The sequence below is a fragment of the Armigeres subalbatus genome, chromosome 2 (assembly GCF_024139115.2).
Source record: "Armigeres subalbatus isolate Guangzhou_Male chromosome 2, GZ_Asu_2, whole genome shotgun sequence".
Classification (NCBI taxonomy): domain Eukaryota; kingdom Metazoa; phylum Arthropoda; class Insecta; order Diptera; family Culicidae; genus Armigeres; species Armigeres subalbatus.
In genome coordinates this window covers 385,631,866-385,648,026 of record NC_085140.1, presented here as the reverse complement: position 1 = coordinate 385,648,026, position 16,161 = coordinate 385,631,866, and the positions used below count along the sequence as shown (strand labels likewise).

Below are 16,161 nucleotides of genomic sequence, written 5' to 3'. Positions count from 1 at the left end.
CTCTATTCCTAGAAACTCTTCGATAAGCGGAACATTCTTCACTGGTCTACTGGTTATTGTCCGTTGTCTTATGTTGTGCGTTGCATTGATTGAAGACGGAGAAATTGTCTTGTCCAATCTTCGGATGTTTGTATTTTTTAAGGGAGAAGGGTCATTTGGCCGAAACCCATTCGGCCGAAAGCCATTTGGCCGAATGCCACTAGGCCGAAAGTTGTTTGGCCGAATATATCATTTGGCCGAACAGACCATTAGGCCGAAAGTCATTTGGCCGAATGGGTCGTTTGACCGAAAGGGTCATTTGACCTAAAGGGTCTTTAGGCCGAATGCGTCATTTGGCCGAAAGGGTCGTTTGGCCGAAAGGGTCATTTGGCCTAAAGAGTCATTTGAGAAGTGAGAAATTAGGAATGAGAACGTCATTTGAGGCGTCTCACTTCTCACTCTTCATTTTTCTCTTCTCACTGTAAAAAGTGAGAAACGCGGAGTGGTGAGACGTCTCAATACTCACTTTTTACAGCGAGAAGTGGGAAATGAGGAGTGAGAAGTGACACGTCTCACTTCTCACTCCTCATTTCCCACTTCTCACTGAGAAAAGTGAGTAGTGTAAAGTGGATAGTGAGACGCCTCACTACTCATTTCACGCTTCTCACTTTTTACAGTGAGAAGAGAAAAATAAAGAATGAGAAGTGAGACGTCTCTTTTCTCATTTCTAATTTCTCGCTTTTCAAATGAACTATTCGGCTGAAAGATCTATTCGGCCAAATGTTCTATTCGGCCAAATGACCCTTTTGGCCAAACGACCCTTTTGGCCAAATGACCCTTTCGGCCAAATGACCCTTTCGGCCAAACGACCCTTTTTTGCCAAATGACTCTTTCGGGCACATGACACATTCGGTCAAACGACCCTTTCGGACAAATGACCCTTTCGGCCAAATGACAGAATGCATGTTTTCTCCTGTTTCGGACAGCAGAACGATCGCGCGATCTGCCGAAATATTGTGTTCTGCATTGCGCGGCCGGTAATAAAGTTAATCAGTTCAGTGCATGTTTTCTCGTATTTCGGACAGCGGTGATTCTCCAGTAAGCAGAGCGATCATCAAAATCAGTTTTGCTTGGTGGGGAAAGCAAAACAATCGGCTGGTCACTGAAATTTTGTTCTGCATTGTGCGGGTGAGTAGGTTAATCAGAAAGTGAAATTAGATCGCATCCAGTTGTGTAGTGCGGTCGATTTTCAATTAACGAAATAATGAGCGTTCGTTCCATTGTTTTTGTTTTAAATCAAACTACACGCTATACATGGCAGACCGTTTACCAAAACGAACCCTGCCTTGCACCTCACCCCATATATTCAACATCCCAGTGATTTCTCGTGGAAGTGCAGATGACTCGTCGGCTTCTATCAAAGCGAGTATCACGTCAACAATTTCCTACCTATTCCTCAATCGACCTGCATTCGAACACGGCCGGCGCTGGTATTGCTTATTTTCGCCAGTTCTTACACATTGAAGATGATGTTAGTCCCAAACTTCATCTGTTGGTTCTCTGTGTAAGTACAATAACGGAGTAGCAACCGTAAACGGTCAATTATGCTCGTGCTCATGCTCATGACCCTTTCGGCCAAATGACCCATTCAGCCAAAAGATCCTTTCGACCAAATGACTTTCGGCCAAATGGGTTTCGGCCTAAGGGAGCACCCATAAATTACGTAACGCTCAGAAGGATGACCGAAGTGTGACAACCCATACAAAAAATTTCATACAAAAAGTGAGACATAGGGGGGAGGGGGGATTGAAAATGACCAATTTTTGCGTTACGTAATTAATGGAACTTCCCTAATGGTTTGTTTCGCCTAGTGGCTTTCGGCCAAATGGCTTTCAGCCGAATGGGTTTCGGCCAAATGACCCTTCCCCTTTTTAGGGATGCTCCAGATTGTACCCATTTTCTTATAACCCAATATCTCTAGCTGTCTAACATCCTTCCATCCGATTGAGATCATTGTCATGATTAAAGCTTTTCAGAATATCTTCGGATATTTCGATATTTTTAAAAATATTTGCACATTCTCTAGACCCTCAAAGTTATTCAAATGTGAACGATTCTGATAAACCTGTAATCACAAACTGTAATACTTGAATGATATTTACCTAAAGTATGTTTTTTCCAAACACAAGATTTAATTTTTGTAATTTTTTTGGTTTCGTCGCAAAATTTTTATATCCTGTTAATGAAATATTGTCGATACTTTGATTTTGATATTCCAATGTTCCGTTTCCCATCTCATCAGACACATATTCATTCCATGGCGAAACGAAGAAATACAGCACCAATGTCGCCGCTTCTTTTTGCCAATATGCATGCTCACTGCTGCAAAAATCACAAAAATAAGAAACGATTCAAATTCCTTTTCAAGGCTTTGTTCTTCGTGGGATGGACATCGAAGCTATGAGAAAAAGCCCAGCATAGATCTCAAAAATTTTATCATCATCAAAAATTCATCATTCGTATTCATTAAAATAAATTAAATTATCACACATTTTTTGAATAATCTGGTTTGGGGTGGAGTTGATCAAGACAGCTCTACTAAAATCATTATGACCTAGTAGTCAAAATACACTAGGTTACCTGTATGAATGTTGAATTTACTACGTAAAGAAGTCTAAGAAGTCAATATTTGAAACTAAAATAGCGTCATTTATGACTATCTCTCTCTTTCTTCCACAAAATACATTTTCATGATTATAATCGAAAAACTCGGATTTCTACCTAGCGGTAACATTACTTGAACGGAGAATATTGTTGACTACCGTTTCATAAAAAAAATGGCACTTTTGACTGACACATCAAATGATCATCTTCACCTCAATGATCATCTTCCCCCCAGTTCTCACTATGCTTCTGTGTCTTTGTGTATTTATTTCAACATCGTTTTTATACCAATTATTGAAAAAGCTAATAATATATTTTAATTTCGTTTCAGGAACAGGTATGAATACCTATCTGCCTACAGGTAACTATAATAATATTATGACTAAGGATTTGTTATTTCCATTTTCTAATACACTGAGGTCGGTTTTTACGCGGGAGATACGTACAGCGTAATTAAAAACTGCGTCAATCGCAAAACCCGCATAAAACAACAAGTTTGAAAAGATCGGCGAGATTTTAGTTCTTTGAGAAACTGTGTATGGAGGCTATATGTTCGATCTCAAATCAAACTTTTGATAGGAGACCCATATTGCAAAATACTGATCACAACCTCTACTTACCTAAACACCGGGTGGCATGTCCGTGAGTGTATGTTTATCAAAAAACTCTTCCAATTTGTATGCATACTAGTTTTCATTGTCAATTTTTATCCACATCCATTTACAAAGAAAAAGTATACATAAGGAACAGTGCTTTCAAGTAAATCAATAATTTATCAATCAAATCGTCGGTAACCTTATTTGCTGTTACCGCGTATCTTCAACTATCCTCAACAGCTTTGTGCTATCTGGGTCAAATTGTATCTAGCAATTTATTAACATCGCCTGCGCCACTCCGTGGAGCGTCTTATGAAAAAGGTTGAACAAAAACACATACTCCGTTAAGCCAAGACCCATAATTTATTATTAGCTCGGTGATTGCTTGATCCTAGAATAACAGTACCTCGGTGGCCTTCCCTGCCAACACCAAATCCAACCCAATCAACGTCGTCGCAACCTCTAGCATCGGCGGGCACGTGGCTCTTTCTAACTCCCAAGTCACTGCCATCGGTGCCAGACCGATGGCCCGCAGCATAGATAGGGTGGAAATAATTTCCACAATTGATATCTGATTCCAGATCTCATCGTTTCGCGTACTTGCCTTGGCCGAGGCACAAAAACGAGGTCACCCAAAGATCAGCGCGCGCGCGCTTAGCAATCTGGTACCGCTAAACAATGGCCATGCCGAACCTGGAGACCTCCGCTGAAACAAGCCGTTCTCGGGTGTGCGGGTCCGATTGCGTCTGGAAGATTAGCGAAAAACAGCATTTTTATTAATGGACAAACCGAACGAACGCGAACGGTCATAAAGGTTCACACACTGAAAGGTGAAAAAGGAAACGAAAGCTGCCCGACTGGGAAGACGAAACAAGATTATATCTTCATTTGAAACAAAAATAGTTATTTGATCTATCAGTTTGTTTCATTTTTACAGGATTTTTAAACAAAATCCGTAATGAAATATATGTTCTAGTGAAGTGCTAGTCCAATTGTATAACAGTCGTTGTTATTAAATGGTAAATAGCGTGTTACAACTCTTTTATTTCTCTCTACTCTGGCCGCATCAGCGGATGTGGCGTCCCCCAGTTCTACACGTGTTGTGAAGTACTAAAAATAAATTGGCTGATTGACTCCGGGTTGACTTTGTTATCTTCGCCTCTTAACGAGGGTGCATTTAGACAAGATTTGCACAATTTAAAGTTAAGGTAACACGATGTTTCATCGTTATATGTATACGGATCTTATTTTTAGATAGGAGAAATCCCATAATCTATAGATTCTACCATCAGGTCAAAATTTTAGAATAATTTGTGCATGTTGATATCGTATGCTTCACGTGATCATTAAATTAAAACACGATGGGTAATGTTCACCATTTATTTTTGATTTTAGTGTATCATTCTTATTCCTAATAAATTCCAAATAAATTCGAAGTGCGGCTATTGTGTCTTTTTGTTCTTCAACATCGAATATGTAGTAGATGTCTTATTAGCGGTCACATTCATCATGGGCCCTGAGTACAGATTTGAAAAGCACATCTCATGGACAAGCGACCGCAGACTTTCTTTCTGTCTCGAATGGTTCGATATGACCCACTTTCTGAACTCGTCCGTCACCAATTCAAGATCAAGTCGTATGCATTGATATAGACACTTTAGCATTCACCGCGCTGCGCACAACCGACTGGACTCGACTAATAGACGCAGCCTTACCATATTGTAATATAATTTATGATTTCGTAACAAAACCTCATTTTTCCTACTGTTTTGTACTCGATTGCCTTTCTGCTTCTTGTAGTGGGTAACTCGAATCTTGGCTGTTACACATTTCCTCCATGGTGGGTTTGTAGTGCATGTAACTAAGCGCGCATGGCTGCATGTTGTCCGTCCAGGCACCAAAACAGGCCGTACCGGACTTGTCCCAGGCTATCACTCAGTCAGTGCGAGCAAGCTTGAGTGATCCGATACTGGATATCTAAAGGGGGTGCGGTTTGATGAAATTATGTCGAGATTATTACTGGCTTTAGTTTACCTTGGAGGTATGGTTACGTGCTTGTAATAAGGTGTGAATCATGATATACTGAAGAGTCACGCAGAATGTGATGGGCTTGCGAGGGGATATGGTTCGATGGATTTCAATTGCAGTAATAAAAATGCTGATTGCGTCCACTTAGCGACGTTGGTTCTATTTGGTAATTCCTATATTTATGATTCCATGGAAAATAATTTGTTTGTTATCATTTAAAAGTACTCCGATCGATCATAGAGGAAATGTTGCTTGAAAATACGCAAATCTTCTATATAATAAAAATGAGTTGAGTTTTCCTTCCTGACGATTTAACTCGCGAACGGGTTGTCTGATTTGCAAGATTATTTCCCTAATTGATTCATTTTGGGATCCGCAAGGTTTGTTCATGTATATAAAAAGTTGATGAATTAAACAGGGAAACTTTAGAAAGAAATCTAAATCTAATAAAGATGATGAGATGACTTAAGAAAAATAAGCAAGGAATTTCTCCTTCCTAAATCAGTGTTTTTCAAACACTGAGCACATATTTTAAATGCAATTAAAAAACATTGGCAAATAAAACTAGTTTAAACCAAACAAACAAAATTATTCAAACACAAACACAACATTCCTGGCAAACAAACATCAGAACGGCTGTTACTATCAATGCATCCATCTGAAGCGCTGAAACTTCAAACTTCCCCTGCTATGTGCATCGAGGGAGAAGAGGAGTATCATGGCAAAGTCACATGCGGAATTCTTGCTTTTGTTTGTTTTAAATTGTTTTAAATAAAAAATAAAATTTATCATTACGCATCTGCAAACAGACTTCCGGGCTCAAATGCTCTTGACTTCCCCTTAGTTCAGATTAAGGAAACTTTCACACGGATGGTGTTTCAACTACCGGCGGCTATCGCAGGGGACACTTTCGCGGATTGCGCCGACTTTGTTTTCGAGTCTGACAGTTCCGGTGGTAGCTGGCGTCCTTAGTGGCGTTTCCCTACAAACCCGCGCTTCCTCCTTCTTTCTTCAGCAGGTCAGTCTTCTGCCAACTGTAACCGCCGAGGTCAGTCTGGTGGTTACGGTTGGCAGAAGACTTCCGGTTCACCGGCGCCTCGCTGACCCGAAGTCAAATACTGCGTCACTACGTCCCTGATCTTCGCTGTTACAATTCGACAATTGTTGCCCCAAGGATAGGCGTCAGATACTCGGCACAACTCCTTAAACCAGTAAATTTGCCCATTTGGAAGCCGCCCTAGCTTCACAGAAAATTATCTTACGCTCCTCTCTGATCGTCTCAGCCCTAGTCCTCTGAAAACGTCTTCTGGCTTTGCGACAGGTAAAACGAAGGTTGGCAGGTCGCTAGAGTTTCCGTCAACTCATCTGCATCATGATTTGTGCGCAGCATTCTGCTCAAACTGCTTTGATACAAAAGTTCTTCTCCTTATTTCGCGTCGAACCGTTGACATTCGTGTTCCAACTCTACAACGGATCGCTTGGTGATCATTACGGATCAAGATCATGTTTCTTACCAGCGACGGATTGGAGAATGATGGACTCCCTGTCGTCTCTGCGAAATGTACAGACGGTACCTTCGTTCCTCAATCTGATTTCCAGCTTTACAAGCGCCTCCAGCAAACTGACACCCTTGGCGTTGGTCAATCTGCTTCCCTACTCTACTGCACAAGCGCACAAAGCTTGCTTCTTTCGTCACTCAAAATTTGGATCCATAATGTCTCAGAAGATCAAAATACATGGGTAGCTGGTTTCGGGACTTCTGGGTCATCCAAACTGTCATTGAGCCCAGAACTTGCGATCTACAGCCACATTGCTCACTTTTTTGTCACTTATAGTTTGGATATGTTTTCATCTAGAACAGCGGTTCTCAATATTTTTCTTGAGAGGTACCCCTTCGAACTTTTACATTAATTGAGGTACCCCCTCTTGAAAGTAGGCTTCCAAGCCTCTTGAAAAAATAATTTCGAGCCCTTTGAAGGGAGGTTTCCGAGCCTCTTGAAAGGACCTTCTGAGTATTTTGAAAGAAGGTTTCCACGCCTCTCGATAAAAGGCTTCTGTGCTTCTTGTAGAGAGGCTTTGCATATAAAAAGGACGCTTCTGAGCCTCTTGAAAGTACGCTTCCAAGCATCTTGAAGGTAGAATTCCAAGCTTCTTAAAGGGAGGTTTCCGATCCTCTTGAAAGGAGCTTTATGAGCCTTTTGAAAGAAACCTTTCTAGTCACTTGGAAGGAGCTATCTGAATCCTTCTAAAAAGAGGCTTCCAGGCCTCTTGAAAGAAGGCTTCCGAGCCTCTTGAAAGGAGGCTTCCGGGTCTCTTGAAAGGAGGCTTCCGGGCCTCTTGAAAGGAGGCTTCCGGGCCTCTTGAAAGGAGGCTTCCGGGCCTCTTGAAAGGAGGCTTCCGGGCCTCTTGAAAGGAGGCTTTTGGGTCTCTTGAAAGGAGGCTTCCGGGCCTCTTGAAAGGAGGCTTCCGGGCCTCTTGAAAGGAGGCTTCCGGGCCTCTTGAAAGGAGGCTTCCGGGCCTCTTTAAAGAAGGCTTTCGGGCCTCTTGAAAGGAGGCTTCCGGGTCTCTTGGAAATAAGCCTCTTGAAAGGAGGCTTTCGGGCCTCTTGAAAGGTGGCTTCCAGGCCTCTCGAAAGAAAGCTTCCAGGCCTATCGAAAGGACCCAAGCAGCACAAATTGTTTCACTACTGAACATTTCACTGTGTTGCAACTATTCGGAAAGAAACAATCTTTGCGTATGTGCCATCAAATATAACTCTCTTGCAATCTAAAAAGCGCAAGAGGTGGAGCCTACGGAAACATCTTTCGATTGCAGTAAAATTGCAATAATGTTGCAAAATACTACAGCGGAAAAAAATAAAATAAAAATATAAAACTGGATTCGATTTATGGATCTTGTGATTGATAGTCCTTCACTCTACCACAGCACCATTCAACACTTCGAAGGGAGTGCATGCTGACTCACCATAAAAACCATACGATTATGAAGTTTTGTACTAGGGTTTCCTGTTACTTGATTGCACCATCACAGGAAAAATATGTGAGTTGTCAAAACGTTGAACGATGCTAAATTAAACATGAAGACACATTCAACTTATCTGCAACTTAATTTAAACAAACAAATAAATTTTGAAAGACGCATTGAAGTTACATAGTAAAAAATATGCAACTTAATGATTTTGTTTCGTGTTTGCAACATGAAGTGCAGTATTCTTTGTTTGTTTGTTTCCAAATGTCAAACACGTACTGCATTGCAATTTTAATGAAACATTGATCACAATTCGAACATTGTTGACATCTGGATGCAACTTTTTCGTGCTTTGATGTTTTTCCAATGCCTTTAATGAAACTGAATAGAAACAAGGTGCTTTTAGGAAGATGTTGCGTGTGCTACTTGGGGAGACTTCCAGGCCTTTTGAAAGGAGGCTTCCAGGCCTTATGAAAGGAAGCTTCCAGGCCTCTTGAAAAAAGACTTCCAGGTGTTTTATAAGGAAACTTCTTGAAAGAAGGCTTCCGAGCCTCTTGAAAGGAGGCTTCCAGGCCTCTTGAAAGGAGGCTTCCAGGCCTCTTGGAAGGAGGCTTCCGGGCCTCTTGAAAGGAGGCTTCCGGGCCTCTTGAAAGGAGGCTTCCGGGCCTCTTGAAAGGAGGCCTCCGGGCCTCTTGAAAGGAGGCCTCCGGGCCTCTTGAAAGGAGGCTTCCGGGCCTCTTGAAAGGAGGCTTCCGGGCCTCTTGAAAGGAGGCTTCCGGGCCTCTTGAAAGGAGGCTTCCGGGCCTCTTAGAAGGATGCTTCCAGGCCTCTTGAAAGGAGGCTTCCAGGCCTCTTGAAAGGAGGCTTCCAGGCCTCTTGAAAGGAGGCTTCCAGGCCTCTTGAAAGGAGGCTTCCAGGCCTCTTGAAAGGAGGCTTCCAGGCCTCTTGAAAGGAGGCTTCCAGGCCTCTTGAAAGGAGGCTACCAGGCCTCTTGAAAGAGGCTTCCAGGCCTCTTGAAAGGAGGCTTCCAGGCCTCTTGAAAGGAGACTTCCAGGCCTCTTGAAAGGAGGCTTCCAGGCCTCTTAAAAGTAGGCTTCCAGGCCTATTGAAAAAAGGCTTCCAAGCCTATTGAAAGAGGTTTCCAGGCCTCTTAGAAGGATGCTTCCAGGCCTCTTCGAAGAAGACTTCCAGGCCTCTGGAATGGAGGCTTCCAAGCCTATTGAAAGGAGGCTTCCAAGCCTATTGAAAGAGGTTTCCAGGCCTCTTAGTTGGATGCTTCCAGGCCTCTTGCAAGGAGGCTTCCAAGCAAGGCTTCCAGGCCTTGAAAGGAGGCTTCCAGGCCGCTTGAAAGGAGGCTTCCAGGCCTCTTGAAAGGAGGCTTCCAGGCCTCTTGAAAGGAGACTTCCAGGCCTCTTGAAAAGAGGCACCCAGGCCTCTTGAAAGGAGGCACCCAGGCCTCTTGAAAGGAGGGTTCCAGGCCTGGAGGACATCCTGGAGGAACTTCCGAACGAAATCCAGAAAGAAATTTCTGAAGAAATCCTGAAGGAACTTCCAGACGACATCTCGGAGGTACTTCCGGACGGAATCCTGGTGAAACTTCGGTACGAAATACTGGAGGAACCCTCGGTCGCAATCCAGAAAGAACTTTTAGGCGAAATCCTGGTTGAACTTCCAGACGACATCCTGGATGAACTTCCGGACGAAATCCTGAAGAAACTTCCAGACGAAATCCTGAAGGAACTTCCGGACGAAATCCGGGAGGAATCGGCGGACGAAATCCTGGAAGAACCTGCGGACGAAATCCTGGAGGAACTTTCAGACGACAAGGAGGACGGAGGAATTTTCTAACGAAATCCTGGAGGAACTCCCGGATGAAATCCTGGAAGAACTTCCAGACGACATCCTGGAGGAACTTCCGGATGGAATCCTGGAGAAACTTCCGGACGAAATCCTGGAGGAACCCTCGGTCGAAATCCAGAAGGAACTTTTAGGCGAAATCCTGGTTGAACTTTCAGACGACATCCTGGAGGAACTTCCGGACGAAATCATGAAGGAACTTTCTGAAGAAATCTTGGAGGAACTTCCAGACGACATCTCGGAGGAACTTCAGGACGGAACCCTGGTGAAACTTCCGGACGAAATCCTGGAGGAACCCTCGGTCGAAATCCTGGAGGAAACCTCGGTCGAAATCCAGAAGGATCTTTTAGGCGAAATCCTGGTTGAACTTCCAGACGACATCCTGGAGGAACTTCCGGACGAAGTGCTGAAGGAATTTCCAGACGAAATCCTGAAGGAACTTCTGGACGAAATCCTGGAGGAACCGGCGGACGAAATCCTGGAAGAACCTGTGGACGAAATCCTGCAGGAACTTTCAGATGACAAGGAGGATGGAGGATGTTTCTAACGAAATCCTGGAGGAACTCCCGGACGAAATCCTGGAAGAACTTTCAGACGACATCCTGGAGGACCTTCCGGACGAAATCCTGATGGAACTTTCTGACGAAATCCTTGAGGAACTTCCAGACGAAATCCTGGAGGAACTTCCAGACGAAATCCTGGTGAAACTTCCGGACGAAATCCTGGAGGAACCCTCGGTCGAAATCCAGAAGGATCTTTTAGGCGAAATCCTGGTTGAACTTCCAGACGACATCCTGGAGGAACTTCCGGACGAAGTGCTGAAGGAATTTCCAGACGAAATCCTGAAGGAACTTCTGGACGAAATCCTGGAGGAATCGGCGGACGAAATCCTGCAGGAACTTTCAGATGACAAGGAGGATGGAGGATTTTTCAAACGAAATCCTGGAGAAACTCCCGGACGAAATCCTGGAAGAACTTCCAGACGACATCCTGGAGGAACTTCCGGATAGAATCCTGGAGAAACTTTCGGATGAAATCCTGGAGGAACCCTCTGTCGGAATCCAGAAAGAACTTTTAGGCGAAATCCTGGAGGAACTTTCAGACGACATCCTGGAGGAACTTCCGGACGAAATCCTGATGGAACTTTCTGACGAAATCCTTGAGGAACTTCCAGACGAAATCCTGGAGGAACTTCCAGACGAAATCCTGGAGGATCTTCCAGACGGAATCCTGGTGAAACTTCCGGACGAATACCTGGAGGAACCTCCGGTCGAAATTTGGAAGGAACTTTCGGGCGAAATCCTGGTTGAACTTCCAGCCGACATCCTGGAGGAACTTCCAGGCGAAATTCTGGAGGAGGAGTTCCAGGGAATTTTGACGCTTGAAATAAGTCCACGCCGATTATCAACCCGAGCAGCACAGGTCAGACAAAAAAGGTTGCAGCAATTTGATTGGGACTAAGTCTGGTCATATATGAGTTGCAGCAATCAATGAGCAACATGTGTTCTGCTAGGGAACGGCGTAAGGTCGCCTCGCTGTATCTGCTGGCTGAAAATGATCTATCACGCTGACGCCGTTGAAATTTCAATCGGCGCACAGGTCTATGTGTGAAGTTCTCGATAATGAACAATGTGGGCTCGCTTGACTGTGGATATACAACAGTAAAACACATGTAACGATTGGGCGAATCAAGCATCCGAAAGATATTCAATTTGCAAAAAAAAGCTAACCGCGGTGGAGGTTGGTACTCGGATTCAATTGGTTTCCCGCAAACGTGACCTTTAAGTAGTCTTTTTGTGTAGGGGTTATCACGCCTATCCAGAGAGTAGGAGGTTGAGAGTTCGAGTTCCTCCAAGACACGTGGATTCTTTTTCGTAAATTTCATATGAATTTGTCCATTTGTAGACAAAATATTTAAGAAAAAGGAAATGAAAATTATAATTTATTCATTTCTTGAATAACCATTTTAATGATCCCCGGATTACGATAAAAAAAAACTTTTTTGCCGGTTGTAGATCCCAAGACTTGAACTCAAGGATAAATTGGATGGACGAGGACATCCAAGGAAAATGAAAAACACAGATAAAAATAATAAAAAATGAACAGCGCGTAAAACTTGATATGCCGAAATTTACGCTGTTCTACGTTGAACAAGTTTGCTCTTCCTAACAATATTGCTTACAACTTGCAAGCAATATTGACGATTCACGCCAAATATTGTATATATTTAGGCTATATCCTGTGTGGAATTACGTTGATAATGGCGTTTAATTTAAGCGCATGATTTTTAGGTTTAATTTGTATATTACGGTAACTACCCGTATAGTTAGTATAGTAGTTTTGAAAAAAAAATCTTATTTCGAAACAGCACAGTTTGCTGTCCATATTTCACTATATTTCCGAAATTCACAGTGCTCAGGACGTTCTAAGTTGTCGTAAGGCCTTAATCGCCCATGTCTGATATTTTTCCCAGATAGAGGAGTTAACCTTTTTGTGGAGACACCCAAGTAACCAATAAGCACTTCAATTCGCCAAACCGGTCATATAGTGCTACTTCTATGCTATGCTTATAAGTTTTCGAATAGCCGTATAATGGCCTTATATGGCGATTTTGCGAATTGGAGTGTTTATTGTGCTAATTGGTTACTTGGGCCGTGTTCACTTGTATGCATCGTGCGATTATATGCAATCATTTTTCTTCAGGGCCTGAAGGGATTAATGGCGGATTTAAGGTTCATCACAAGTAGCTTGATTCGACTTCTTCTGCCGTGACCAGTAAACTATAATTACGGTCTCACTGGTATTAATCCTGATGTGCCAGTTGGTACTCCTGCTGGGCCTGTGCGCTTTGAGCGAAACACGGTCGCCATGATAGGACCTGCTTGCGGACACATGCAGCTTTTCGTAGAGCCTTGCATTCGACGGGGAATATCCTATCTTATCGTTCCTCATTGAAAATCGCATTACGGGCTCAAAGGCTATATCCGTGTTACTATTTGTATAATGCACGAGAAAGGCACCATTACCGCTAGACTGATTAATCAGGGGTTTTCTTAGTGGGGTTCAATCAAAGGTAATTGCCTATTTCCGGGGATTAAACCACCCGACTTGGACGTTAATTTACAATGTTATGAAAACTCATATGTGAATATTTACGTTTTGTGGAAGATATTGATTTGGAAAATGTATTGGAGGTAACCACTTTCCCTTCGATGGGACTCGAACCCATGACCCTACAGTACGCTAGACTGGTGCTTTAACCAACTAAGCTACGAAGGACCTCCGTCGGCCTTCGCAACCTAGAGGCTACTGGGGAGCTCAAGATTCCCAAATTGGACGCATAGTCAAATCACTCGCAATCCATTTCTCAAGCCAATACTTCCACATGTGTTCAATACTTCCAGAATGTGTATAGCCGCCAGACATTCTAAATACTCACGCTCCTCTAATGTGGACGTGTACTATACATGAGTTTTCATAACATTGTAAGTTTTCTTAGTGATTATGCGCAAATAGATGTGATTAGATCGAAACTATTTGATATTTTGCACGCAGTACTATTTCGACCTCTCTTATTTGCTTATAATGCGATAACAAAGTGCTTATGCATTTTCTAATGAACGAGAAAGTCTTCATTACGCCTTGGTGGATTTAGTGTGGTTTCCTTTAATCAGCATGTTATTGAGCTTGGTGTTATGGAACGTGCTCCAAGTCTACGGTGTAATAATATTGATATTTCCGCGTGAGAAATGGCTGATTACGATAGCTCACACTGTTGACCTTTACAGAAGGAATCTCATCCACCAAAACAAGAAACTAGGTTTCATTAGTTTGCACCATTGAAGCAATGCTACTTTTTGTAACTCCTAGTTGCTGTGTAGGCATTATCTAACTGGCGTCTACTTCCTACCTATCTTCTGTCTACAGCAGTGTTACACTGCCCTTCACCATATACTTCAACGGATCAACCCACATCGCGCCAGTTGACGTATCGAACAAAAACTGAAAAAGAGGCCAGGAGGAAATCAAAAGTCCACAAAGCCATAAAACGCTTTATGAATTAAATTTCAATCTCGCTGTTTGCAAATGGGCATCTTCCCGGGCCTGCAGCAAAAGTAGATGAGTTGCTTTACCATTGCCGTATCTATGTGTACAGAAACAAGAAACACATCAGGACCGGAGAAGCAACATTTATATTTTCTCCACCGCCCGTTGTCATCGTCGTGGTTGTAGATTTCGTTTGACACAAACCCGTGGAGTGCGGAGAGGGGGGGCCAAGTTCCCATCATTTGATTGTGACCGCATTCTGTGCCATTGCCGACGCGGTCGCGTCACAGCGCTTCGGCTGATGAAAGTTGGGGAAGGCAGACAAAGTCAATTCGACCATCCATCTTATTCCGATATGCGCTGCAGTGACAACTGTGGAGTTCCACTTCCTTGATGGGTTGTTTAACCTGAATGGGTTGGATCTTTCATTCCCGTGCAGTCAGTCACCTACCTGAATCTGAATTCGGTGTCGGTTGGATGAAGAAGGCTTTTGTTTTGAAACGGAAGTGCACTACTCGCTACCATGGATCGGATTTAGACCGGATTTGCACTTATTCAGCTGTTGTTAAAGTAGGTATGGGGAAGCCGTCAAAACGAACTTGTCAGATAAAAATCTTACTAATATTAGGCATACGAATTATCCCAGATCAAGTTAAAAATGTAAAATACGTTTTAACCATTTGGGAGTCATTCACGAATACCTAGTCACGAATGAACATCAACATGACAAATGTTGTCATAACAAAACAACCACATCAACGGGACAGTGTAGGTAGGTATTTGCCACTTTTGCAAAAATGCAGTCCAATCAAACCTGGGAAAATCCAGTTCTGTGCAACTGATTCGTTTGTTGATAGAACGTGAGCTGCTGTACCACCTACCTTTGTCCTACATCACGCTCACGGCGACGAATACACTTTCTCGTCGCACGGTCCATAGCCGCAAGATGCTCGAGTTACAATTTCTGAGTCTGTTCATTTACCATCTCCTTATGGCGTCTGAAAAATGGCCCTACAGCTTCTAGTCGTCAACACCAATAGCTAGAGCCAGTGAGAGCGTTTCATGGATCTTTGTTGTAATCATGCGATACTACTTTCCTGCCATATTCGTAAACATGGACAGTTCTGGTCTAGTATGTAACTTGGGAGGCATGGGCGCAAACAGATATCGATACGATTGTATCTTGATAGCCATTCATCGACTGGCATCGTTCTGCTTCACTCGCATAGCACTTTCATTGCGTAATTTAGGTCTGCCGTCTGCCATAAGTAGGTAAGGCCGTGCCCAACTCAGTTGATGATGCTATGTACTTGCTTTTCTTAAGGTGTACTTCGGTCCTGCAGCAGTACCGCGCGTGGACTACATTTGCGAATTGGAACTCAAAACTTGTTCTCTGCCGCTTGAACGGCGACACCAGCTATCATATCATATGCGCAATGTATTCACTCTCATCGAACCAATCTGGCGCACGAGGTCCGTCCCCGTAACTTGAAGAGGAAGAGACCTATTTATTTAAATGTCAAACCGGTTCGCACACATTTTAGCACTGAACCGTAAACTGCTGCTCTAGTCAGCAGCGGCTCATTACTCGAGACCACGCTGATTAACTGCAAGCTTATTTGGGACATTGATGTAATTAAATAAAATATCACTGTAACGAGCTATGCTTTACGGGTGTTCGCGTCAGCCAAGCCAGAAACTACCACTCCATACCGCGTTCTGTAGCCGACAACACGAGGAGGCGTGCACATTTTTCGTCAACCGTTTCAAAGGTTGTAACCGCAGCAACCATCAATGAATCTGGTGGCTTTTGCTCTTCCCATCCCCTTTCTGGTGGAGATTTGCCTCGCTCGACTAGATATTGGTCCATCAAATGCTAGAAGTAAGACAGTTATGAACTTACCGATTTGCCACTTATGTATCATCTAAGGCGGTTAACCTGCTTCAACATCAAAAGTCGCGCCTCGAAACAGCACGAACCACTTCGCCGCTGCCAGTTTGTGTCCAAGCACGAAGATGGATG

General features: G+C 43.3%; 1 protein-coding gene across 1 annotated transcript in view; it reads left to right on the top strand.

Annotated features, from left to right (window-relative positions):
• The window catches only part of LOC134213169 (uncharacterized), a 319,429-nt gene that overhangs the window by 102,021 nt on the left and 201,247 nt on the right, over positions 1 to 16,161 (top strand). The gene's annotated exons all lie outside the window — the stretch shown is intronic.